At 41.1% G+C, this 24360-nt stretch overlaps 1 protein-coding gene and 1 long non-coding RNA gene across 2 annotated transcripts in view; one reads left to right on the top strand and one right to left on the bottom strand.

The window, feature by feature from the left end:
• kcnq3 (potassium voltage-gated channel, KQT-like subfamily, member 3) overlaps window positions 1-24360 on the bottom strand; it is a 68804-nt gene that overhangs the window by 19035 nt on the left and 25409 nt on the right. The window lies entirely within an intron of this gene.
• Window positions 23444-24360, top strand: part of LOC133618616 (uncharacterized) — a 69200-nt gene continuing 68283 nt past the window's right edge. The window contains exon 1 of the long non-coding RNA XR_009817314.1: window positions 23444-24154. This is a non-coding gene — a long non-coding RNA (uncharacterized lncRNA). The remainder of the gene's footprint in view (window positions 24155-24360) is intronic.

The raw sequence follows: 24360 nt of genomic DNA, 5'->3' as shown, positions 1-24360 counted from the left end.
AACATTAATACATTAAAAATAGTATAGAATAGTCAGACCAAAAAAAAACAACCAGCACAATTGTAGCACAAACGATTCCAATTGGTTATTAATAACTTTAAAACTATAATAGTTAAACAAAAAAATGTTTGCATCACAAATGAATGGAATAAGTTTGGGGTGATTTGGACAAGGTGGTGGTGGGGAGGGGGTGCAGTAACCCTGGCTCCTGGCTTCTGATGAGTGCAGAAAATTATGAGTTCAAATATTATAAATGCGCCGGAAAGTAGCCTGTTTTGTACACTGTTGACTCGAGGTGGTTGAATATGGCCACTAATTTGCAGGTGTGTGTCTGTGTAGTATTTCTCCAGCCGTGGTCGTGTGGCGACACAAATGATGGCGTTATGAGAGGTATTTATTAAAGTGGGACTACATAGGACAGCACTGGGTGAAATGCACGGCCCTTAGAGGGACACAACACAAACATCAAAAGTCAACCTGTCAATCATTTTGACATCCAAAAAGACACAATGTGGACACAACTATTGGCTGCAGGAAGTAAAGATAAGAGAATGAAAACTAAAAATAACAACAACAAATATAAAAGGATAGTAATTAATGGAAACATTTTGTGCTGTCCGTGTTTGTAAGGATATGTTCTAATCGAGCGTCCTCACGTCCTTTCCAACCCCTAAAGACCTGAATGTCGCAGGTGAGCAGGATGTTTGTCTTTGCTCAACGCAGCATCGATGCTCGTTAGCGTTCACACGCCATTCGATCGTGTTCTTGACCATGTCAGCATCAGAGGCGTGTCAATACACACACAAACACACACTTGAAGTCTTTAATGTCCTCTGCCAAGTTGCCATCAATAGAGGTGTCAAAAATAATACATTTTAGAATGAATCGCGATTCCTATTTGTAACGATTAGGGATGGGAATTGAAAACCGGTCCTGAACGAGAACCAGATCCCAGTGTACTGTATCGATTCCTTGGAATAGCTTGCCATTTTGTCGAGCGATTCTCCTAATGTTTTTTCCGGGTGGGGATGACGTCATTAAGCATCATGCGTACTCACGTCAGATTCCAAAAATGGCGATGCCCGGTTGGAACAAACACTAACATTTCACAAGAAAAGATTGCAATAGCGCTGCTTGTAATAATTATAAGGCTGCTAGTTCATCAAGAGGACATACGAGCAATATGCTGAAACATTTGAACACACAGCATGCAATAATTATAAATGAAAGTCGCGTTTTTAACCGCCTTTATCTCATCCCAGCAGCTGTAACGCTAGCACGGCATCTGAATACAACTGGTACCAACTCGCCGCCTATCATGTTAGCACTATTGTTTGTTAAATTGAAATGAATGCATTCACATTTAGATGAGCATGACAGAAGACAGATTGACTGGCTCCGAGGCGGGCAGTATACTCGCTCCAATTCAAGTCTGCCGCTAGAGCAGTGGTTCTTAACCTTGTTGGAGGTACCGAACCCCACCAGTTTCATATGCGTATTCACCGAACCCTTCTTTAGTGGAAAAAAAAAAAAAAAAAAAAAATCAAATTCAGGACAAAGTTATATGTTTTTGGTAACACTTTAGTATGGGGAACATATTCTAAGTAACAAAGACTTAATTTAGAGTTATTTGTCCACTAGGGGAACATATTCTAATTACTAAAGACTTAATTTAGAGTTATTTGGTTAGGGTTAGGGTCAGGGTTAGAGGGATAGGGTTATAATAAGGCCATGCCGAATAAGGCATTAATAAGTACTTAATAACGACTAGTTAAGAGACAATATGTTACTAATTTGCATGTTAATAAGCAACTAATTAATGGTGAATATGTTCCCCATACTAAAGTGTTACCATGTTTTTTTTACTGGTGCATAAAATGAACCGTGCATGAACATCACCTTGTTCAAACAACAAAACCAACACAGTGCATAAACGCACAACAAATTACACACCTGCAAACCAGTAAGCTGTTGCCGTATCCGTAATACGCTGATAGGGAGATGTTTTTATTTACACGATGAGTCGGGTGTGTTTTGACCTCCGCCGAACCCCTGAGGCCGACTCACCGAACCCCTAGGGTTCGATCGAACCCAGGTTAAGAACCACTGCGCTAGACGAACGTCACCAAGCAGCGACTAAGTTTGTGGTCAAAAGCTTGCATCTATTTGCTGCAGTCAACACACCTAATATTCCTTAAGTGAATGTTCAATTGTACTCAGAGAAAAGTTGCATGTTTTCCTCCAACAACATTTTCACTCAGTCATTTCCCTTATATAGGTGAAACTCAAAACATTTGAATATTGTGCACAGGTCAGCAATTAACTTAAAATGATGATCTTGGCTTACAATTTTTGAAACCCCACATTTTCTAAGATTTTCAATTCAAGGATTTTATAAACTGTAAACCATAATCATCAAAATTATGTATCATGAATCAATTTAAGGTGGACCCCGACAAGTTGAAAAACGTATTCGGGTGTTACCATTTAGTGGTCAATTGTACGGAATATGCACTTCACTGTGCAACCTACTAATAAAAGTCTCAATCAATCAATCAATCAAAAACCAATCAAACAAGCACAAAGTACAACTATAGAAATCAGAAATAGGTCAGTATTTTTAAAGTATATGATAAAATAGAAACATACTGGTTTAGTAAGTATCAGAATGTTCCCAAAGAAGACACTTTAATCCTAGCTGTTAAGAGAGAACAACAGAAACCTCGTAAAACAGTTGACTAAAAAAAGCAATATTTGAGTATGTCTCTGAGGGTCCTTACAACCACAGGTGTCATTTAAACACATTAAAACATTACCAACAACATTAAAAAGCAGTGGAAAGTTGTACTTATCTGTTAAATACGTAGCTTTAAAGTTACTAGGGCTAGCTTATTAGCATTTAGCATTATATTCTTCTACTGTATTTACATCTAGCATAGCTGAACAAGCTGAAATGACCTTAATCGCCCCCTAGTGTACGAGAGGCACATTGCATATGGTCAACAGTCACATTAGAGATTAGAGCATGGAAACGACAACTTCACATGTAGCTGTGAAAATAGAAGAAACATAATCCAATCCAATCCAATCCACTTTATTTATATAGCACATTTAAACAACAAAATGTTTCCAAAGTGCTGCACAACAATATTAAACACAATTAAAAACAATATAAAATAAATATGACTAAAAACGATTTAAAAGGGTAAAACCAATTAAAACAGTAAATAGAAATCAAAATTTTAAAAACACAGAGGACAACAGAGGACCACACAACTCACGTAGTGTTAAAAGCCAGAGAATAAAAGTGAGTCTTAAGACGAGACTTAAAACACTCCACTGTGGGAGCAGTTCGAACATGGAGGGGCAGAGTGTTCCAGAGCTTAGGGCCGACCACAGAGAAGGCCCTGTCTCCCCTGGTTTTAAGTCTTGTCTTGGGCACCACGAGCTGGAACTGGCTCTCAGACCTCAGAGCGCGCGCAGGATTGTAAGTTTGGATGAGGTCCGAGATATAATGAGGTGCCAGTCCATGTACAGCTTTAAAAACAAACAGCAAGGTTTTAAAATCAATTCTAAAATGAACAGGGAGCCAGTGCAAAGTCTCAAGAATTGGGGTTATATGCTCACGTCTCCTGGCCCCTGTTAAAAGTCGTGCTGCCGCATTCTGGACTAACTGTAACCGGGAGAGAGCTTTTTGGCTAATGCCAGCATAAAGTGCATTGCAGTAGTCCAGGCGACTTGAAATACAAGCATGCACGACTTGTTCAAAAAGGTTAAAAGATAAAAACGGTTTTACCTTTGCTAAAAGACGAAGATGATAAAAACACGATTTTAAAATGCCATTGACTTGTTTGTCAGGTTTAAAATCGCTGTCTATAGTGACGCCAAGGCTGGTGACTTTCGGACGCACATAATTTTGCAATGGTCCTAAGTCAGTGAGGGCCGGACCAAAAACTAAAATTTCCGTTTTTCCCTCATTCATTCATAATCAGTTGGTTTAGCTCTAATTGCATGTTGACACTAAAAAGTTTAGTTTAATATGTTCAAATAACATAAAAAAAATGTAAGTAACATGACTGAAAGTAACAGGATTGAGTTTTTACCTGTAATAAAATGTTGACACTAAGCACATTACGATTTAACAAAAATGTACTTTAAAAATGGTTGAATAAGATCAATAAACAATTCAAGCAACAGGACTGAAAGTAACAGGAGTGAGTTTTTAGCTCTAATAGAATGTTGACACTAAGCACATTATTACGATTCAACAAAAATGTAGTTTAAAAATGGTTAAATGACATCAAAAAGAAATCCAGGCAACAGGCTTGAAAATAACAGAAGTTTGTTTTAGCTCTAATAGCATGTTGACACTAAAAAGTTTAGTTTAATATGTTTAAATAACAAAAACAGTTAGGTAACATGACTGAAAGTAACAGGAGTGAGTTGTTAGCTGTAATAAAATGTTGACAATAAGCACATTATTACGATTCAACAAACATGTTGTTTAGAAATGGTTAAATAACATCATAAAACAATGTAGGTAACATGACTGAAAGTAACAGGAGTGAGTTTTTACCTGTAATACAATGTTGACACTAAGCACATTATTACAATTCAACAAAAATGTAGCTTGAAAATGGTTAAATAACATCAAAAGGCAATTAAGGCAACAGGTTTGAAAATAACAGGAGTTTGTTTTAGCTCTAATAGCATGTTGACACTAAAAAGTTTAGTTTAATATGTCTAAATAACATTAAAAAAAAAACAATTCAAGAAACAGGACTGAAAGTAACAGGAGTGAGTTTTTAGCTGTAATAAAATATTGACACTCAGCACATTATTATGATTCAACAAAAATGTAGTTAAAAATGGTTAAATAGCATCAAAAAGTAATTTAGGCAACAGGTTTGAAAATAACAGGAGTTTGTTTTAGCTCTAATAGCATGTTGACACTAAAAAGTTTAGTTTAATATGTTTAAATAAAATAAAAAACATTTAGGTAACATGACTGAAAGTAACAGATGAGTTTTTTCCTGTAATAGAGTGTTGACACTAAGCACAGTATTACGATTCAACAAAAAATTAGTTTAAAAATGGTTAAATAACATCAAAAAAACAATTTAGGCAACATGACTGAAAGTAACAGGATTGAGTTTTTACCTGCAATAAAATGTTGACACTAAGCACATTATTACGATTTAACAAAAATGTAGTTTAAAAATGATTAAATAATATTTAAAAAAAACAATTTAAGCAACAGGATTGAGTTTTTACCTGTAATAAAATGTTGACACTAAGCACATTATTACGATTCAACGAAAATGTAGTTTGAAAATGGTTAAATAACATTAAAAGCCAATTTAAGCAATAGGACTGAAAGTAACAGGAGTGAGTTTTTAGCTGTAATAGAATGTTGACACTAAGCACATTATTACGATTCAACAAAAATGTAGTTTAAAAAAAGTTAAATAACATCAAAAACAATTTATGCAATAGGCTTGAAAATAACATGCGTTTGTTTTACCTCTAATAGTATGTTGACACTAAAAAGTTTAGTTTAATATGTTTAAATAATATTTAAAAAAAACATTTAGGTAACATGACTGAAAGTAACAGGATTGAGTTTTTACCTGCAATAAAATGTTGACACTAAGCACATTATTACGATTTAACAAAAATGTAGTTTAAAAATGATTAAATAATATTTAAAAAAAACAATTTAAGCAACAGAATTGAGTTTTTACCTGTAATAAAATGTTGACACTAAGCACATTATTACGATTCAATGAAAATGTAGTTTTAAAATGGTTAAATAACATTAAAAGCCAATTTAAGCAACAGGACTGAAAGTAACAGGAGTGAGTTTTTACCTGTAATAGAATGTTGACACTAAGCACATTATTACGATTAAACAAAAATGTAGTTTAAAAATGGTTAAATAACATCCAAAAACAATTTAAGTTACAGGAGTGAGTTTTTAGCTGTAATAGAATGTTGACACTAAGGACATTATTATGATTAAACAAAAATGTACTTTAAAAATGGTTAAATAACATCAAAAAGCAATTTAGGCAACAGGTTTGAAAATAAAATGAGTTTGTTTTAGCTCTAATAGCATGTAGACACTAAAAAGTTTAGTTTAATATGTTTAAATAACATTAAAAAACATTTAGGTAACATGACTGAAAGTAACAGGATTGAGTTTTTACCTGCAATAAAATGTTGACACTAAGCACATTATTACGATTTAACAAAAATGTAGTTTAAAAATGATTAAATAATATTTAAAAAAAAACAATTTAAGCAACAGGACTGAAAGCAACAGGATTGAGTTTTTACCTGCAATAAAATGTTGACACTAAGCACATTATTACGATTCAACAAAAATGTAGTTTGAAAATGGTTAAATAACATTAAAAGCCAATTTAAGCAACAGGACTGAAAGTAACAGGAGTGAGTTTTTGCTGTAATAGAATGTTGACACTAAGCACATTATTACGATTAAACAAAAATGTACTTTAAAAATGGTTAAATAACATCAAAAAGCAATTTAGGCAACAGGTTTGAAAATAACATGACTTTGTTATAGCTCTAATAGCATGTTGACACTAAAAAAGTTTAGTTTAATATGTTTAAATAACGTTAAAAAACATTTCGGTAACATAACTGAAAGTAACAGGAGTGAGTTTTTACCTGTAATATGCTGTTGACACTAAGCACATTATTACGATTCAACATAAATGTAGTTTAAAAATGGTTAAAACAATTTAAGCAACAGGACTGAAAGAAGCAGGAGTGAGTTTTTAGCTGTAATAGAATGTTGATACTTAGCACATTATTACGATTCAACAAAAAATGTAGTTAAAAAATAGTTAAATAACATCAAAAACCAATTTAAGCAACAGGACTGAAAGTAACAGGAGTGAGTTTTTAGCTCTAATAGAATGTTGACACTGAGCACATTATTACGATTCAACAAAAAATTTAGTTAAAAGAATAGTTAAATAACATCAAAAAATCTTGGTGTTTTTGAAGGTGGTGCGAATAAAGATTTGACAAAGAGCCATTAATCCACTAGGATCCATGGACCTGCAGGAGGCCTCGGCCCCTTGAGGCCTTCTCAGGCACATAGCGCCTCAGAGGATCGCTGGCAAGCAATTAGCTGTGACGATTCAATAAGGAAATTGCAGACGCTGCGAGTCTCACACTTGGTTTGCTGGCTGACCCGGTGAGAAAGGACAGAATCAGAACTTGGCTAATGACCAAGGGATTAACGATAGAACAGAAGAAAATCATGTTTTGAGTGACAGGCAGGGCCGTCGCTCCACAGATGAGAGCAGAACCACTGAATGGGATTTCTTGGACCGGCGCCTGACAGGAAACCATGACGGTGTCACCGCCATGGTTCCGTCACCCTCCCTCATTTCAACTCTTTCCTGCGAGACATTTGAGCACAGTTTAGTGCAGAACATTGCTGACGCGGGTCTTTATCGCTGGATCTACACGCTGGTTCTGGTTCTGCTGACAAAGCTGCCAGAGAGATTAGCGCATGAGAGGAGTTCTGACAAGAGCGCGTGGACTTTTCAAGTCTGACTGATGTGGGAAGACAACAAAGGAGCTGATTAGCGCCGCTAATTGGATCCATTAGAGCCCATTAGGGAGCCTTTTGTTAATTGGAGCTCACAGCAGCTAATTGGTTCCCTCACGAGGTCACTAAAACATTCACAGCATTCCCTTTCAGCTTCTCGCCCTTGGGGGAGGAGCCAAGCAGAGGCGGGATCAATGATCAATTTTAAATGAACATGCTAACAACATGCTAACATCGTTGTCATGATGACAAAGCATGTTTAACACTATACAGCGGTTTAGGGCCACTACCACTAGGGGGGGGGGCATATGATCGTGGCCTGCTTTTGTAAAGATTTGAATGTTTTTTTTTTTTCATTTAAGTCTGTTAAATTACAAAAGTTAAGATGAAATCTATTTTGCTGTTCAAAAATGCAATGTTCACCCAACACAGACGTCACGACGTCATCAGAGCTCACATTTATGCATTCGCACACAGCGCCAGCATAGGATACAGTTATGTTTAACTTTCACTTTTGTGTCTCATGGCATCTAATTGTGGTGCGTTCAAGGAACCTAGATTAAAGTTTGAAACAGAGGCATCACTCTATTTTGAAAACAGGCGAGGCTTAACTTCAGGAGATGCACTAACACTACTAATTAGAGATGTCCGATAATGGCTTTTTTGCCGATATCCGATATTCTGATATTGTCCAACTCTTAATTACCGATTCCGATATCAACTGATACCGGTATATACAGTCGTGGAATTAACACATTATTAGATGCCCCGCTTGATGCATTAAACAATGTAACAAGGTTTTCCAAAATAAATCAACTCAAGTTATGGAAAAAATGGCACTGCTGTTAAAGTCGTTTGTGTGACCAGTATGGCTGTTGACCAAGTATGCTTTGCATTCACTTGTGTGTGTGAAAAGCCGTAGATATTATGTGATTAGGCCGGCACGCAAAGGAAGTGTCTTTAAGGTTTAAAAAGTCATACATTTTACTTTTTGAAACCGATACCGATAATTTTGAAACCGATACCGATACTTTCCGATATTAAATTTTAAAGCATTTATTGGCCGATAATATCGGCATCTCCACTACTAATAATTATTATTATGATGTAATATTATGATTGTTATTATAATCATAAACATTACAATCCTATACAAATCAAATTGTATCTACCTTACAGTTAAGGTAAACTTGACAGATTTGTTGTTGTGTTCAAGTCGCATTGGAGCAGAAGGACACGCAGCGTCAGCAACAGCAGGTAAGATCATTTAAAATTGTTTCACAGGGCAAAAATATAAAAACTTAGATGCTAACGTAAGCCAAAACACAAACAGTCGTGCAAAGCGAACAAAAATCCCACAACGACTAACAGGGTTACATGGACATACTGTATATAGTGAGTGATTAGTGGCGACAGCAGGTGGAGACACTAATCAACAAACAGAAACCGATGCGTGAGCTCAAACGCTCTTAGCAACAGGAACGAGGACTAGGAGTGCTGGCAATATAAATATACACTAAACTAAGAAGAATAACAACAAACACAAAACAAGACAAGACCGGGAGAGACAGCCATCCCGTACCCCAACCAACCCCCACTGGAGCGTGGAGGGAGGAGTTGGCGGCGGGTCGCTAGACAAGTGTCCCTGAAGCAACCGGTGGCGAGTGGAATGTCGCTGCTGATGATAGATAGATAGATAGATAGATAGATAGATAGATAGATAGATAGATAGATAGATAGTACCGTATTGATTCCTTCAGAAGAGTTCCCTCAGGAAAATTTAAATTCCAGCAGCAGTGTACAGAATTGAGATCGAATTTAAAAAGTAAAAAGTAAATAATGAATAATGGGGGTATATGTTATTGTTTTGCATCCCCCCGTCATCCTAGTCCCTCCCCCAGAGAGGAGTTGTACAGTCTGATGGCGTGTGGGACAAAATAGTTTTTGAGTCTATTAGTCCTGCACTTGGGATGAAGCAGTCTAGTACTGAACAGGCACCTCTGGCTACTGATAACGCTATGCAGAGGGTGACTGGCATCATCCATGATGCTCACCAGTTTTTCCACAGTCCTCTTCTCTGCCACCTTCACCAGTGAGTCCAGTTTTGTTCCGATCGTAGAGCCGGCCCGCCTGATCAGTTTCTCCAGTCTGCAGCTGTCCTTCTTAGATGTACTGCCCCCCCAGCACACTACGATGTAGAACAGAACACTGGCAACCACAGACTGGTAGTACATCCACAAGAGTTTTTTGCAAATGTTGAAGGAGCACAGCCTCCTCAGGAAGTACAGCCTGCTCTGTCCTTTCCTGTACAAGTGGTCCATGTTAACAATCCAGTCCAGCTTGTTGTCCACGCATACCCCGAGGTACTTGAATGGGTCCACGGTCTGTACCTCGACTCCCTCGATCACAATAGGTTGTGACCTTGGACTCGACCTCCCAAAGTCAGTGACGCGGAGGGCATCCATGAACTGGCCACATACGTGGCCGACCAGGAGGCGGACGTGGGCGAGAACAAATCCTGAGCAGCCATTGTAGTCCACGCCGAAGTCCTGAGCATGGCTGTGGATGGTGTGGTGGTGGCCATGGAACAGCCATCTTAGCAGCACACTAGGAGGAGTGCGGGCGCCAGACGGGTACCTCTACAGCAGACGAGAGGGTGAGTGCCAGACTGATGTTGATGAGCTGGCTACAGATCTGGCAGTCGTGATGGCTGCTGGGCTGGGGGGTCGAGCAGGACCCACTGTAGGCAAGATTGGAAGCGGCGTCGGACCCACTGGAGGCGAGACTGGAAGCGACGTCAGACCGACTGTAGGAGAGACTGGAAGTGGCGTCGATGGCACACGCACTGGAAGAAGAGATGGTGGCGGCGGCCTTGCAGGTGGTGGCGGCGTCTGCAGCGGAACCACCGGAAGGGCTTGAAGAAGCGGATCCTGATTCTCCAGCTCCATTCGGACATTCCGGTACCACTCGTCCAGCCACGCTGTGCTGTATTTCTCCAAAGGGTCCCTCCAAGGCACCGGTCATGGCATTTATAACAACATTTTTAAGTGGATAAAGATAGGTTGAGTGCTTATTAAAACTCACATTCTGGCTAACATGCATCCGTAGGAGCCGATCCCGTGGGTGCTCGGGCCCCGACAATACCGAGCACCCACGTGGGATTGATGGCAAATTCTTTCTCACCACCGAGCAAAAACAGAGCATGCTCAGAAAAGTAGCGTCAGATTTACCGCCCGTCCGAGCGCCCACTGGCAGAAATGTAGATCGGCGCCTATGCATTCATCCATCCATTTTCTACTGCTTGTCCCTTTATGTTAAATTTGACAGCACTATTTTGTAGAAAAAAAGCAAACAAAAAAACAGAACTTTTAAAGAAATACAACACCATGGAATTTAGCTGAGTTTAGGACATTTTACGGCGTCTTCAGCATTTCTAAAAAGGCCCGATGACGCCGCATACATGCCAGAGGGATCTGGTTTACAATCACTTAATCTACATGTAATAATCCAATTAAAGTTGTTTCCATATAAAATATTGGAGAAATGTGTTTGAAAAAGATGAAGTCAATCATTTGTTTTTAGTGCATGTAAACATAGAGTGTGTGTATGTGGGGCACTGATGTTAGGTTTAGGGTGGGGTCGGGGCCCTTCTGGAGTCTAATGACAATAATGAATAAGTAATATTAAAATGCCAAGATGGGGCCATACAAAGCTGGCTGCGGCTGTAGGAAACAGTAATGCGGTGACCTGGTCTTTGCTGAATTGTCAAATCCAATGAGGGCGCCGATCAAAGTTTCCAGAGTGAATTAAAAAAAGGAAATAGTGGGGACGGAAATAGGAAAGAAAGCAGTTTAAGGAGGAAGGATGGTGACTAGTTCAACTGCATCATGCAAGCGTGATGTCGATGGTCATCTCTGCTCGTCAGTCAGAACTGGACCATGACCGTTTTGTCAGGCGGCGCCATCGTGGTCAACCAATCATTGTCAGCGCCGTTTGCATGCTAGCACAAAGGTTGTAAAGAGACGTCCCACTCTCATATTCATTTCTCTGCTCGACAACTTTGACCCAGAGAACTTTCCTGCTCAGTGGCCTTGTGGTCAGAGTATCTGCCCTGAGATCGGTAGGTCGTGAGTTCAAACCCTATCCGGTTTACTTTCAAAATAAAATACTCCTTCAAGGCGGATCGTATTTTACACTTTAAAAGGTCCTAATGGGCGACAACGGACATTAAGTCCACTTGTCAAAGGTTTTCAGACTTCATTTCATCTTGTTGACACAAATGGATGAGGACATGCTGATTCTGGAGGTCCAAAATTAAAGAATAATGTACAGGCCACCTACTCAGTGGCCTAGTGGTTAGAGTGTCCGCCCTGAGATCGGTAGGTCGTGAGTTCAAACCCCGGCCGAGTCATACCAAAGACTATAAAAATGGGACCCATTACCTCCCTGCTTGGCACTCAGCATCAAGGGTTGGAATTGGGGGTTAAATAGGCTGACCATATTCTGAAATCCCAAAAAGAGGACACATATATGCGTGCCAAGGCGGGCAGCACGCCAAGGCCGGGACTAGGTGAAAATGTGCCAATGATACTCGAACTTGCTTTATAAATAATTTATTTATTTAAATAAAGCATTTTTTTCTCCTCTGTTGACAGTATAACAAAATAAGTCACACTTATATTCTGTAACATTCACAGTTTTAGAAAAAAGTGCAGAGGTAGCAATATTCTAAATAACATCTTGTATATAATGTAAACATAAATAATGCCTCAAAACAGGTTAATTAAATTTAAAGAAAAAACAGGTAACAGCCCAATCTTTAAAATGTCTCTTCTCAGTCTTGTGGACCATTCTAATGTAAAAAAATATATAAATAATGCCTCAAAACATTTGAAACAAAAACAGAGGTTCTCAAAGAACACACCATAGGTGAATAATATTTCACAAATCAGTTAAAACGACAAAAACAGATGTAGCATTTCTGAGCCAATTATTTTAGGCTTATGTAAAAAAATAATGCAGACTCAACATTTAAAACAAAAAAAGGGGAAATAGTGTATTGCGTTTCTTCTTATTTAGTCATCTTGGCCTTCCTTATCTCCTTGGTTTTCCTCCTCGTCTCCCTGGCCTTCCTTGTTTGCCCGTGCATATTTAGCTGAAGAGCTTATTTTCCCCAGCAGTTTCCGGTTCCTCATCAAATAAGCATGGAATTCCTTGCAGGGCTGCGATGAGGTGGCGACTTGTCCAGGGTGTACCCCGCCTTCCGCCCGATTGTAGCTGAGATAGGCTCCAGCGCCCCCCGCGACCCCAAAGGGAATAAGCGGTAGAAAATGGATGGATGGATAGATTCCTTGCAGGGTGTTTTTTTGAAGTTGTATTGTACAAATAGAAGCCCTTTCAATGACTCAATAGACAACCTGCTCTTTTCCTTTGTCCACTGGCTCTGCATCAGTGAGAAAACCCTCTCAACATTTGCATTGTGAGAAGGAAGGGCAAAGACAAGCAGCTCTGAGTAACATGCAATGCTTTTGGCCTTCTCAAAATATTTGCACCACTTCTGGTGCGCTTGCAGGCTATTGAACTCTCCATCACTGTCGCTACTCTCAGTGAATTTCTTAAGATTGGCCCTGCGATGAGGTGGCGACTTGTCCAGGGTGTACCCCGCCTTCCGCCCGATTGTAGCTGAGATAGGCTCCAGCGCCCCCCGCGACCCCGAAGGGAATAAGCGGTAGAAAATGGATGGATGGATGGTGACCTGATCAAAACACTTGGAATCATCAATTGGCACCCCCTTTTGTCCAAGGTACTTGATGCAGGCTTCCACATCATTCCAACTCGGTGTCTGACTCAGATCCATCCACATGAATGGGGTGAATTCTTCCATGGGTGTCATCCACTTCTGGACATACTGCAGGCATGCACTGTAGAGACCATGTACATCAGCATAGAACTGCTCACATTCTTTTCCATGCCAATCTGTGCGTTTCTGTGCCAGGAGTCCCTTAACTTTCAAGGACATGAAGTTGTTTCTCTGCCGTTCCTTAAAGGGGAACATTATCACCAGACCTATGTAAGCGTCAATATATACCTTGATGTTGCAGAAAAAAGACCATATATTTTTTTAACCGATTTCCGAACTCTAAATGGGTGAATTTTGGCGAATTAAACGCCTTTCTAATATTCGCTCTTGGAGCGATGACGTCACAACGGGAAGCAATCCGCCATTTTCTCAAACACCGAGTCAAATCAGCTCTGTTATTTTCCGTTTTTTCGACTGTTTTCCGTACCTTGGAGACATCAAGCCTCGTCGGTGTGTTGTCGGAGGGTGTAACAACACGAACAGGGACGGATTCAAGTTGCACCAGTGGCCCAAAGATGCGAAAGTGGCAAGAAATTGGACGTTTGTTCCGCACACTTTACCGACGAAAGCTATGATACGACAGAGATGGCAAGAATGTGTGGATATCCTGTGACACTCAAAGCAGATGCATTTCCAATGATAAAGTCAAAGAAATCTGCCGCCAGACCCCCATTGAATCTGCCGGAGTGTGTGAGCAATTCAGGGACAAAGGACCTCGGTAGCACGGCAAGCAATGGCGGCAGTTTGTTCCCGCAGACGAGCGAGCTAAACCCCCTTGATGTCTTGGCTCACACCGTCCCTTATGCCACCGAAGATGATCAAGGGAAGAATATCGACCCTAGCTTCCCTGGCCTGCTGACATCAACTCCAAAACTGGACAGATCAGCTTTCAGGAAAAGAGCGCGGATGAGGGTATGTCTACAGAATATATTAATTGATGAAAATTGGGCTGTCTGCACTCTCAAAGTGCATGTTGTTGCCAAATGTATTTCATAAGCTGTAAACCTAGTTCATAGTTGTTAGTTTCCTTTAATGCCAAACAAACACATACCAATCGTTGGTTAGAAGCCGATCGCCGAATTCGTCCTCGCTTTCTCCCGTGTTGCTGGCTGTCGTGTCGTTTTCGTCGGTTTCGCTTGCATACAGTTCAAACCGATATGGCTCACTAGCTTCAGTTTCTTCTTCAATTTCGTTTTCGCTACCTGCCTCCACACTACAACCATCCGTTTCAATATATATGCGTAATCTGTTGAATCACTTAAGCCGCTGAAATCCGAGTCTGAATCCGAGCTAATGTCGCTATAGCTTGCTGTTCTTTCCGCCATGTTTGTTTGTATTCACTATGTGACGTCACAGGAAAATGGACGGGTGTTTATAACGATGGTTAAAATCAGGCACTTTGAAGCTTTTTTTAGGGATATTGCGTGATGGGTAAAATTTTGAAAAAAACTTCGAAAAATATAATAAGCCACTAGGAACTGATTTTTAATGGTTTTAACCCTTCTGCAATTGTGATAATGTGATAAAATGACTCTCTGCAAGATGTTACGCACTTCAAGAATGGAATTATTTTCCTTTTCCATTTCTTTAATGGGTGAGTGGAACACACACATGAGTGAATGCATGTGCCAGAGGTAAATTTCACTGAATTCATTTTCGAAAAAACCTCTTGATCATTACAGGTGTTTTTTCCTGTGACAGAAAATATCCCTTTAATGCTGGAAACATCTGCAGCAGCCTCTCGATTCCAGGGAATAATGACAGCCATCATGTCTTGCTGTGGTAAAGGAGCTTTCTGTATTCAACATCAACAAAGTCACAGTGCTCCTTCAAACTCTCAGTGCGCACAGTGTAAATGTGGAAGTACTGGTAGATTTTGAACATGATATTCTCAATTTCAATGTCAAGTGTGTCTGCACCATGATGGACACCATTGTTCATTATGTGTGCTGGGCAACCCTCACCGATCAGCGTCTTGTTCTGTAGCAACTTCTTCAAATTTGCATACACATTCTTCCCCCCTTCATCACGTCTGATTCCTCCGAAGTTTGTGTTGCAGTTGTCACCAGTAAATGCTATACATTTTTCTGACAAATTATTTTTTCTCAGTGTTTCAATCAAGTAGTTTGCAATGGTGTCCGCTCTCTCATTAGGTGTTTCTTTGACCTCAAGCAATGTTGATTGTACACCAGCTTTCTTCCAGTCCAAATACTGGATTATGATTGGGAATATTTTCACTGCACCATGGTTACTCCCATCCGTAGCGATGCCACAGTACTTTATTTCTTTGAGCGACTCTAGCGAAATGTCGATGCTGTGGGGCATCATCATCATCATTGATAGTCCTCCTGTTGGTGAGTCTGGTTATCTGTGGGTCCTCAGGTGGCTGTAGAGGCCAATCCGTGATCCACAGACTCTAATGCAGTGGGGGCATATGTGCGTGATTGTCGCGGTAGTAGTGGTGGTTGTGGTGGTGGTCTGAGGAGCTGTTTTGGTAGTGGATCTCTCCTTTCTTTGTTGCCTCTTGGTTTCCGCGGCACGGTGGAGGTCCTTTCCTTTTCCTTCTGGGGCACTATAACACTGTTGACAATCGCCTCTGTTTTGCTGTGTGCACTTGAATTTTTTTTTGCCGTTTCTGAGTCTGGGAACGCTTTTTTCAGCAAAGCACTGGTGCAATCCATCGATCGGTAACTGTTATGGTGTTTGACTGTGTGGAATGCTAAAATACCCTCTGCTGCGTTTACAATGTCTTCTCCTTTTCCAGGTGGCACAAAGTAATCTGTCAATATAACAGACGAGCTCTGGCCCTGCACAGCTGTTTTGTGCTTTGTAGTGTCGATATGGGCTTGTAGATCTTTGGCCTCTTTATTTGCCACATATATATACAAACCCCGTTTCCATATGAGTTGGGAAATTGTGTTAGATGTAAATATAAATGGAATACAATGATTTGCAAATCATTTTCAACCTATATTCAGTTGAATATGCTACAAAGACAACATATTGATGTTCAAACTGATAAACGTTTTTTTTGTGTAAATAATCATTAACTTTAGAATTTGATGCCAGCAACACGTGACAAAGAAGTTGGGAAAGGTGGCAATAAATACTGATAAGTTGAGGAATGCTCATCAAACACTTATTTGGAACATCCCACAGGTGTGCAGGCTAATTGGGAACAGGTGGGTGCCATGATTGGGTATAAAAACAGCTTCCCAAAAAATGCTCAGTCTTTCACAAGAAAGGATGGGGTGAGGTACACCCTTTTGTCCACAACTGCGTGAGCAAATAGTCAAACAGTTTAAGAACAACGTTTCTCAAAGTGCAATTGCAAGAAATTTAGGGATTTCAACATCTACGGTCTATAATATCATCAAAAGGTTCAGAGAATCTGGAGAAGTCACTCCACGTAAGCGGCATGGCCGGAAACCAACATTGAATGACATCAATCTCTAAAGGATATCACCACATGGGCTCAGGAACACTTCAGAAAATCACTGTCACTAAATACATTTGGTCGCTACATCTGTAAGTGCAAGTTAAAGCTCTACTATGCAAAGCAAAATCCATTTATCATCAACATCCAGAAACGCAGCCGGCTTCTCTGGGCCCGAAATCATCTAACATGGACTCATGCAAAGTGGAAAAGTGTTCTGTGGTCTGACGAGTCCACATTTCAAATTGTTTTTGGAAATATTCGACATTGTGTCATCCGGACCAAATGGGAAGCAAATCATCCAGACTGTTATCGACGCAAAGTTCAAAAGCCAGTATCTGTGATGGTATGGGGGTGCATTAGTGCCCAAGGCATGGGTAACTTACACATCTGTGAAGAAACCATTAATGCTGAAAGGTACTGTTGCGTTTGGACCAGTTGTTCCTCCCAGGGAATTCAAGTTGCTGGCCACTCCCTAGCTCTTTTATGACACTTAAAGCTGAGTAGAAGAACCACCAGAGACAGAATAGGTATTTTGTAATTTATTTCCAAAGCTTTGGAAATAGAATGAGACCAGTCCAGCATAGAACATTCAATCGCGCAGCTAAGATGGTCTGATCTAAAATATGGAAACCTTCTCTTCTATAAAGTGGCTCTCCCTCCCACCCTCGTTGTTTCTCTTTCCAGCCCAAACACATGCCCATTGTCCTCCTCAGCTGGACACAGGAACAGATAAGGAAAAGGAGTATCTGTCCTCCTTACATTCCTAAAGTGAAGGTTAGCACACAGTACTTGCAGACAACCAAAAGACCACAATTGGAAGAAGAACACTAGCTGTTTTGTAATATGACTATGAAAATAAAGAAGTAACACTTAAATACGGATATATGTAAATATCTGCCTCCGACAGTACATACAAGTTTTGGAACAACATATGCTGCCATCTAAGCGCCGTCTTTTTCATGGACGCCCCTGCTTATTTCAGCAAGACAATGCCAAGCCACATTCAGCACGTGTTACAACAGCGTGGCTTCGTAAAAAAAGAGTGCGGGTACTTTCCTGGACCGCCTGCAATCCAGACCTGTCTCCCATCAAAAATGTGTGGCGCATTATGAAGCGTAAAATACGACAGCGGAGACCCCGGACTGTTGAACGACTGAAGCTCTACATAAAACAAAAATGTGAAAGAATTCCACTTTCAAAGCTTCAACAATTAGTTTCCTCAGTTCCCAATCGTTTATTGAGTGTTGTTAAAAGAAAAGGTGATGTAACACAGTGGTGAACATGCCCTTTCCCAACTACTTTGGCACGTGTAGCAGCCATGAAATTCTAAGTTAATTATTATTTGCAAAAAAAAAAAAAAGTTTAAGAGTTTGAACATCAAATATCTTGTCTTTGTAGTGCATTCAATTGAATATGGGTTGAAAAGGATTTGCAAATCATTGTATTCTGTTTATATCTAACACAATTTCCCAACTCATATGGAAACGGGGTTTGTACGTTCTTGCTTTGCACACAGTGCATTCTGCTTCCCATGTGTCACGGCCAAGACGAAAACACAAATACTTTTTCCGCAAATCATCCGTGAAGTTGCATTTACGTTTCGGCATCTCTTGTGTGATGTCTGTCTCTCGACTCGCTCTCTCGCTCTCTGTCTCTGCCCCTCCCTCACGAATGCTGCTGCGTGCACACGCCTCCACAATTTGTTTTGTTTAACCCCTTCTTAACCCTGAACGTACATTGAAAATACACGCAACCCTAACCCAAAATGCCGAACATTTGAGGCATTTAAGAAACCCCGCCCGGACAGCCCCGCAAAAGAGGACATGTCCGGGGAAAACAAGACGTATGGTCAGTCTAGGTTGAATCACCAAAATGATTCCTTAGCGTGGCCACCGCTGCTGCTCACTGCTCCCCTCACCTCCCAGAGGGGGGAACAAGGGGATGGGTCAAATGCAGAGAGTAATTTCACCACACCTAGTGTGTGTGTGACTATCAGTGGTACTTTAACTTGAACTTTCCTAGGCGGAGCTTCTGAGTTCTTTTGATGAAGGTGAGTGACGGAATCCCAAAGAGGGCCGTCTGGGTCAACAGCGGGGGTTCTGATTGGTTCGACGGTCATCAGATCCCGTGCCTGTCCCCCACCGCCGCTCCGCTCTCTTTCTCGCGGCGCTCGGCTCGACCTCGACCCAGCTCGCCAGAATTCTCATTAAAAAGAACGCCTTGGACAGAAATATAGCGGCTCTCGCAGGAAATGACGAGCGTTATTAAAAACGAGGAAGACAAGACGCCGTGTTACTCCGGAGAGAGTCGTGATGTCATCAAGTGTCTCCTCGCTCTGAACCTGCATCCCCCCCCCCCACCCCTTCCTCTTACCCACTGTGCCACACATTGGCTGACATGCATCCCGTCTCCATGGCAACAGCTGCTCGCCGCACTCTCACTGGAGTATCCCTCTGCATCACCATGGCGACAACCGCTCGCTTTTCCTCATCCACCCGCCGCCACCGTCAGGGATCACCATTTGGGCCTAGTCGGCGTGTGTTTCCATGGCGATGCCTAATGACAGGCGTACCGTGCTGTGATTGGACGCCCGGGGCGGTACAGAGTAAACAAAGATGTCTGCCACAAAATAACAAGAGCATTGCTCTCTTCGCGGAGAGAAATAAATATTTTGTTAGGAGAAATGATGACAACCTTTGATAATGCTTGGATTCAGAGATGAAACATGAAACCATCTCCCAGGTCGGCCTGCGTGTCCGAGGCACTCGTCTTCACGCAACAAAGCTTTTAGACTGTCACAGGAACGACCGCGTGACCCGCAGTGAAGTCCAAAACATATTCCTGAAAAAGTGCTCCAGCAGGAAACGCCGTAGACTTCCTGTCACCTTGAAGGGACCTGGCTGGTCCAGCACAATGGATTCGTCATTGATCCTCTGATCGGGTTCAGCTGACACAAAAGCTTTAAACATGCAGGAAGAACAAACACGCACGCCTCACCCAACACAAAGTGACTACAGACTAGGGTTGTACGGTGTACCGTTACTAATAAAGCACGGCAGGACTAATGAATAAAAAACGGTACTATACTGCTTCTGAAAAATACAGGTACGTTTTTTTTTTGTCCGGACACGCGTCGTGACATTGCTGGTAAAACGAGCAGAGGCGCTAACGTGGGGAAAGAAAAGGAAAAATGGACCCATTTTTCAAAGAACTCCGACTTATTAGTGATTCCCAGAGCCCCAAAAAAGTCTGCGGGCTATAGAGCGTTTTTCTATTCGGGCTCCAGTACTATGGAATGCCCTCCCGGTAACAGTTAGAGATGCTACCTCAGTAGAAGCATTTAAGTCCCATCTTAAAACTCATTTGTATACTCTAGCCCAGTGGTTCTTAACCTGGGTTCGATCGAACCCTAGGGGTTCGGTGAGTCGGCCTCAGGGGTTCGACGGAGGTAAAGACACATGCGACTTATCGTGTAAATAAAAACTTCTCCCTATCAGCGTATTATGGATACCCCCAAACAATGTTCCCTCTAATTTTCCATCTGATTTGCAGGTTTTTTGATTGATCGATTTAAACTTTTACTAGGAGATTGCAAAGGAAGAGAATACATTATATGAAACAGTACAGTTTACACAGTACAGTACATATTCCGTACAATTGACCACTAAATGGTAACACCCGAATAAGTTTTTCAACTTGTTTAAGTCGGGGTCCACGTTAATCAATTCATGGTAATGTGTGTAAGGTGTGTAATTTGTTGTGAGTTCATGCACTGTGTTGGTTTTGTTCTTTGAACAAGGTGATGTTCATGCACGGTTCATTTTGTGCACTAGTAAAAAAACATATACCTTTGTCTTGAATTTGAAAAAAAACATTTTATTTTTCACTAAAGAAGGGTTCGGTGAATGTGCATATGAAACTGGTGGTGTTCGGTACCTCCAACAAGGTTAAGAACCACTGCTCTAGCCTTTAAATAGACCCCCCTTTTAGACCAGTTGATCTGCCGTTTCTTTTCTGGTCTGCCCCCCTCTCCTTTGTGGCGGGGGGGACACAGGTTCGGTGGCCACGGATGAAGCGCTGGCTGTCCAGCGGATCGGGACCCAGGGTGGACCCCTCGTCTGTGCATCGGTTGGGGCCGTCTCTGCGCTGCTGACCTGTCTTCGCTCGGGATGGTCTCCTGCTGGCCCCACTATGGACTGGACTCTCACTATTATGTTAGATCCACTATGGACTAGACTCTCACAATATTATGCTAGATCAGTGGTTCTTAACCTTGTTGGAGGTACCGAACCCCACCAGATTCATATGCGCATTCACCAAACCCTTCTTTAGTAAAAAATAAAATGGTTTTTTTCAAATTCAAGACAAAGTTATATGTTTTTGGTAACACTTTAGTATGGGGAACATATTCTAAGTAACAAAGACTTAATTTAGAGTTATTTGGTTAGGGTTAAGGTTAGGGTTAGGGTTAGAGGGTTAGGGCCAGGGTTAGAGGGTTAGGGCCAGGGTTAGGGTTATAATAAGGCCATGCCAAATAAGGAATTAATACGTACTTAATAATGACTAGTTAAGAGCCGATATGTTACTAATTTGCATGTTAATAAGCTACTAATTAATGGTGAATATGTTCCCCATACTAAAGTGTTACCATGTTTTTTTACTGGTGCACAAAATGAACCGTGCATGAACATCACCTTGTTCAAACAACAAAACCAACACAATGCATAAACTCACAACAAATTACACACTTGCAAACCAGTCTGCTGTTGCCGTATCGTAATACGCCGATAGGGAGAAGTTTTTATTTACACGAACCGCCGAACCCCTGAGCCCGACTCACCGAACCCAGGTTAAGAACCACTGTGCTAGATCCACTCAACGTCCAAGGTTTCTCATTGTTATCCCATTGGGTTGAGTTTTTTCTTGCCCTGATGTGGGATCTGAGCCGAGGATGTCGTTGTGGCTTGTGCAGCCCTTTGAGACACTCGTGATTTAAGGCCATAAAAGTAAACATTGATTGATTGATTGATTGATTGATTTTGGCTTGGAAACTAACAACAATACCTAAGTGTTTACTGTTTATTGTGAGCAAACTGTGGTGCTGAATTTCCCCCAGGGATCAATAAAGTACTTTCTATTATTTTCTAAAGTTGAAGCTATAAACGCTGCAAAAGGTGCTTAGTTCTTTCTTTTGTTAGCTGTGAGCTAGCTAGCGGCTAACGTCCATCCGCAATCTGCAGTGTTTCAGCTACTTCTAAATCACTAATTCTCGCCTCTATGGCGACAAATAAAGTACGTTCCTTACAAGTGTCATCCGTGCAGGACTTGGAATAGCTAAACATGCTTTAGTACACACCGCAGGTGGATACAATAGCTAACCGCTAACAGCAAGCTAGCGCTTCTGAATGTAAACAAATGCCATGGGTGGATCTGCACACACAGACATCGACTGTAATGATAATAATAATAATAATACATTATATTTATAAGGCGCCTTTCTGGGCACTCAAGGACACCGTACAAAATCACAACAATAAAATCAAATTTAATAAAAAACAACAACAACAAAGAGAAAATAAAAGATGATTACAATGGATAAGCAGTCAGGAATAGGTGTGTTTTGAGTCTTAATTTGAAGAGGGATATTGAATCTAAGTTACGAAGGTCTGGTGGTACCAAGTACAAGATCCGTACAGAGTCACTGCTACAATGATTATTTGTTATTATCACAAAATCTTTTGTCTTTTTTTATTGTTTATCAACTCATGAAATAAATCCCTGGACATAGGAGAACCTAAATGATGACCAATGTATGACCCTGTAACTACTTGGTATCGGATTGATACCAAAATGTGTAGTATCACCCAAAACTTATGTTAAGTATAAAACAACGGAAGAAAATTAATTTAATTATACATTTTTAATAATTAATTTAATAATTGAATTTAATACAAATGTTAAATGTCTAACGCTTATCCCTCATAATTTATACAAAATAATAGAATGGAAAAAATGACACAAAATGTTACTGCGTACAAATAGGAGCCTTTGCTTACTTACGACTAAAAGAGAAGTTGTCTAGTATGTTCACTACCTTATTTATTGACAAAATTATAATTTGATTGCCATAATAAATGTATGTTTAATGTATCATAAGCTTTTCTGTAAAAAAAAAAAAAAGCCACTAATGAAATGAAATGTCTTTGTGGTCCCTTTTATTTTGAAAACTATCGAAAAGTATCACAATACATTTCGGTACCAAAATATTGGTATCGGGCCAACCCTACTAGAGACATTGATGAGGAAGGAAGCGCCGACACAGCATCGTGTCGTAACTGAACTTCAGCAAAGTTCAACATGAACTTCCTGGTTTGAGAGCCAATCGGCTGCTGCGGCCTCATTAGCCAAGTTGGCGCCAACTGCTCCAACGTGAGCTGGCGAAGGTCATTAGAGGAGCACTTTATCCGCACAAAAGGTCACGGTGACACTTCAAAGAGGCCAATATGCAAATGAGCTGGCTCGTTAAGAGGAAATAATTAGTGAGCTGAGTTCTGATTGGCTGACTGACCTCCTTTAAATGATTTGACAGAATCCCTCAAAGCACAAGCACACGCACGCACACATACACACATTAGTCATGGAGCTTTTGGTTGATGAAGATGATGACATTTCCAGAAGCAGAGAGGATGCTGCAGTGTACATATTTTGGTTAGTGAGCATTTTTAGACCTGGTTGCCTGGCAACTGAGACTCTTTGTTGTACATAGCAGTGTCATCCTGCTGTAGACACACACACACACACACACACACACACACACATGATGGAGTCAGCATACTGGTGGGGGTCGACACATTCGAGCACTTTGGAGAACCAAACCCTAAGCGCCACAAACACCGCCTCCACTTGGTAATTCACGGTGGTTACCATGACAACGTGTCCCATGGTTGCCCAGGTAACAGGTGCTCCAGATGCCTGGGGGAGAGCCTCTTAGGTGCAAAGTGGTTGTCAGAAAGAAGGCTTACTCGTTGACGCTCCCGCTGGTGGGGAGAAGAATAGTGCCTGTGAGAGACCGACAACAGCCACACACTGTCAGGTCGTCACGACAACGCTAACGCACTGTAGCACTATTGCAGCCAATCAGAAGCCCGGAGAAAGCCATGAGTGGATAAGGTGGTGAAGGTGGTGAAGGTGGTGAATGGAGGACAACTGTGGACTGAGTTCCCAGCAGAACCCAACGCAGCTCTGGCATTGTCCCATTGGACCGCAGGTCAGTGAACGCCACACGAGAAACAGCCGGTGATGATGTCACACACCAGAACAACAAGTCGAGCAGTGTGTGAACAGGAAAGGTTCTGTGATCAATTATTGACGGGCGCGGCCGGCTGCTAATTGCCAGCAGGTGGGCACACGTGCTCACTCTTCCCTTTTAGAGCACCTCAAAGTGCTCAAAGTTTCAGATGGATTAAGATTGAC

This window comes from Nerophis lumbriciformis, linkage group LG19 (assembly GCF_033978685.3).
Source record: "Nerophis lumbriciformis linkage group LG19, RoL_Nlum_v2.1, whole genome shotgun sequence".
Lineage (NCBI taxonomy): Eukaryota > Metazoa > Chordata > Actinopteri > Syngnathiformes > Syngnathidae > Nerophis > Nerophis lumbriciformis.
Note: the sequence above shows the minus strand (reverse complement) of the source record. Positions and strands in the feature narration are given on the sequence as shown.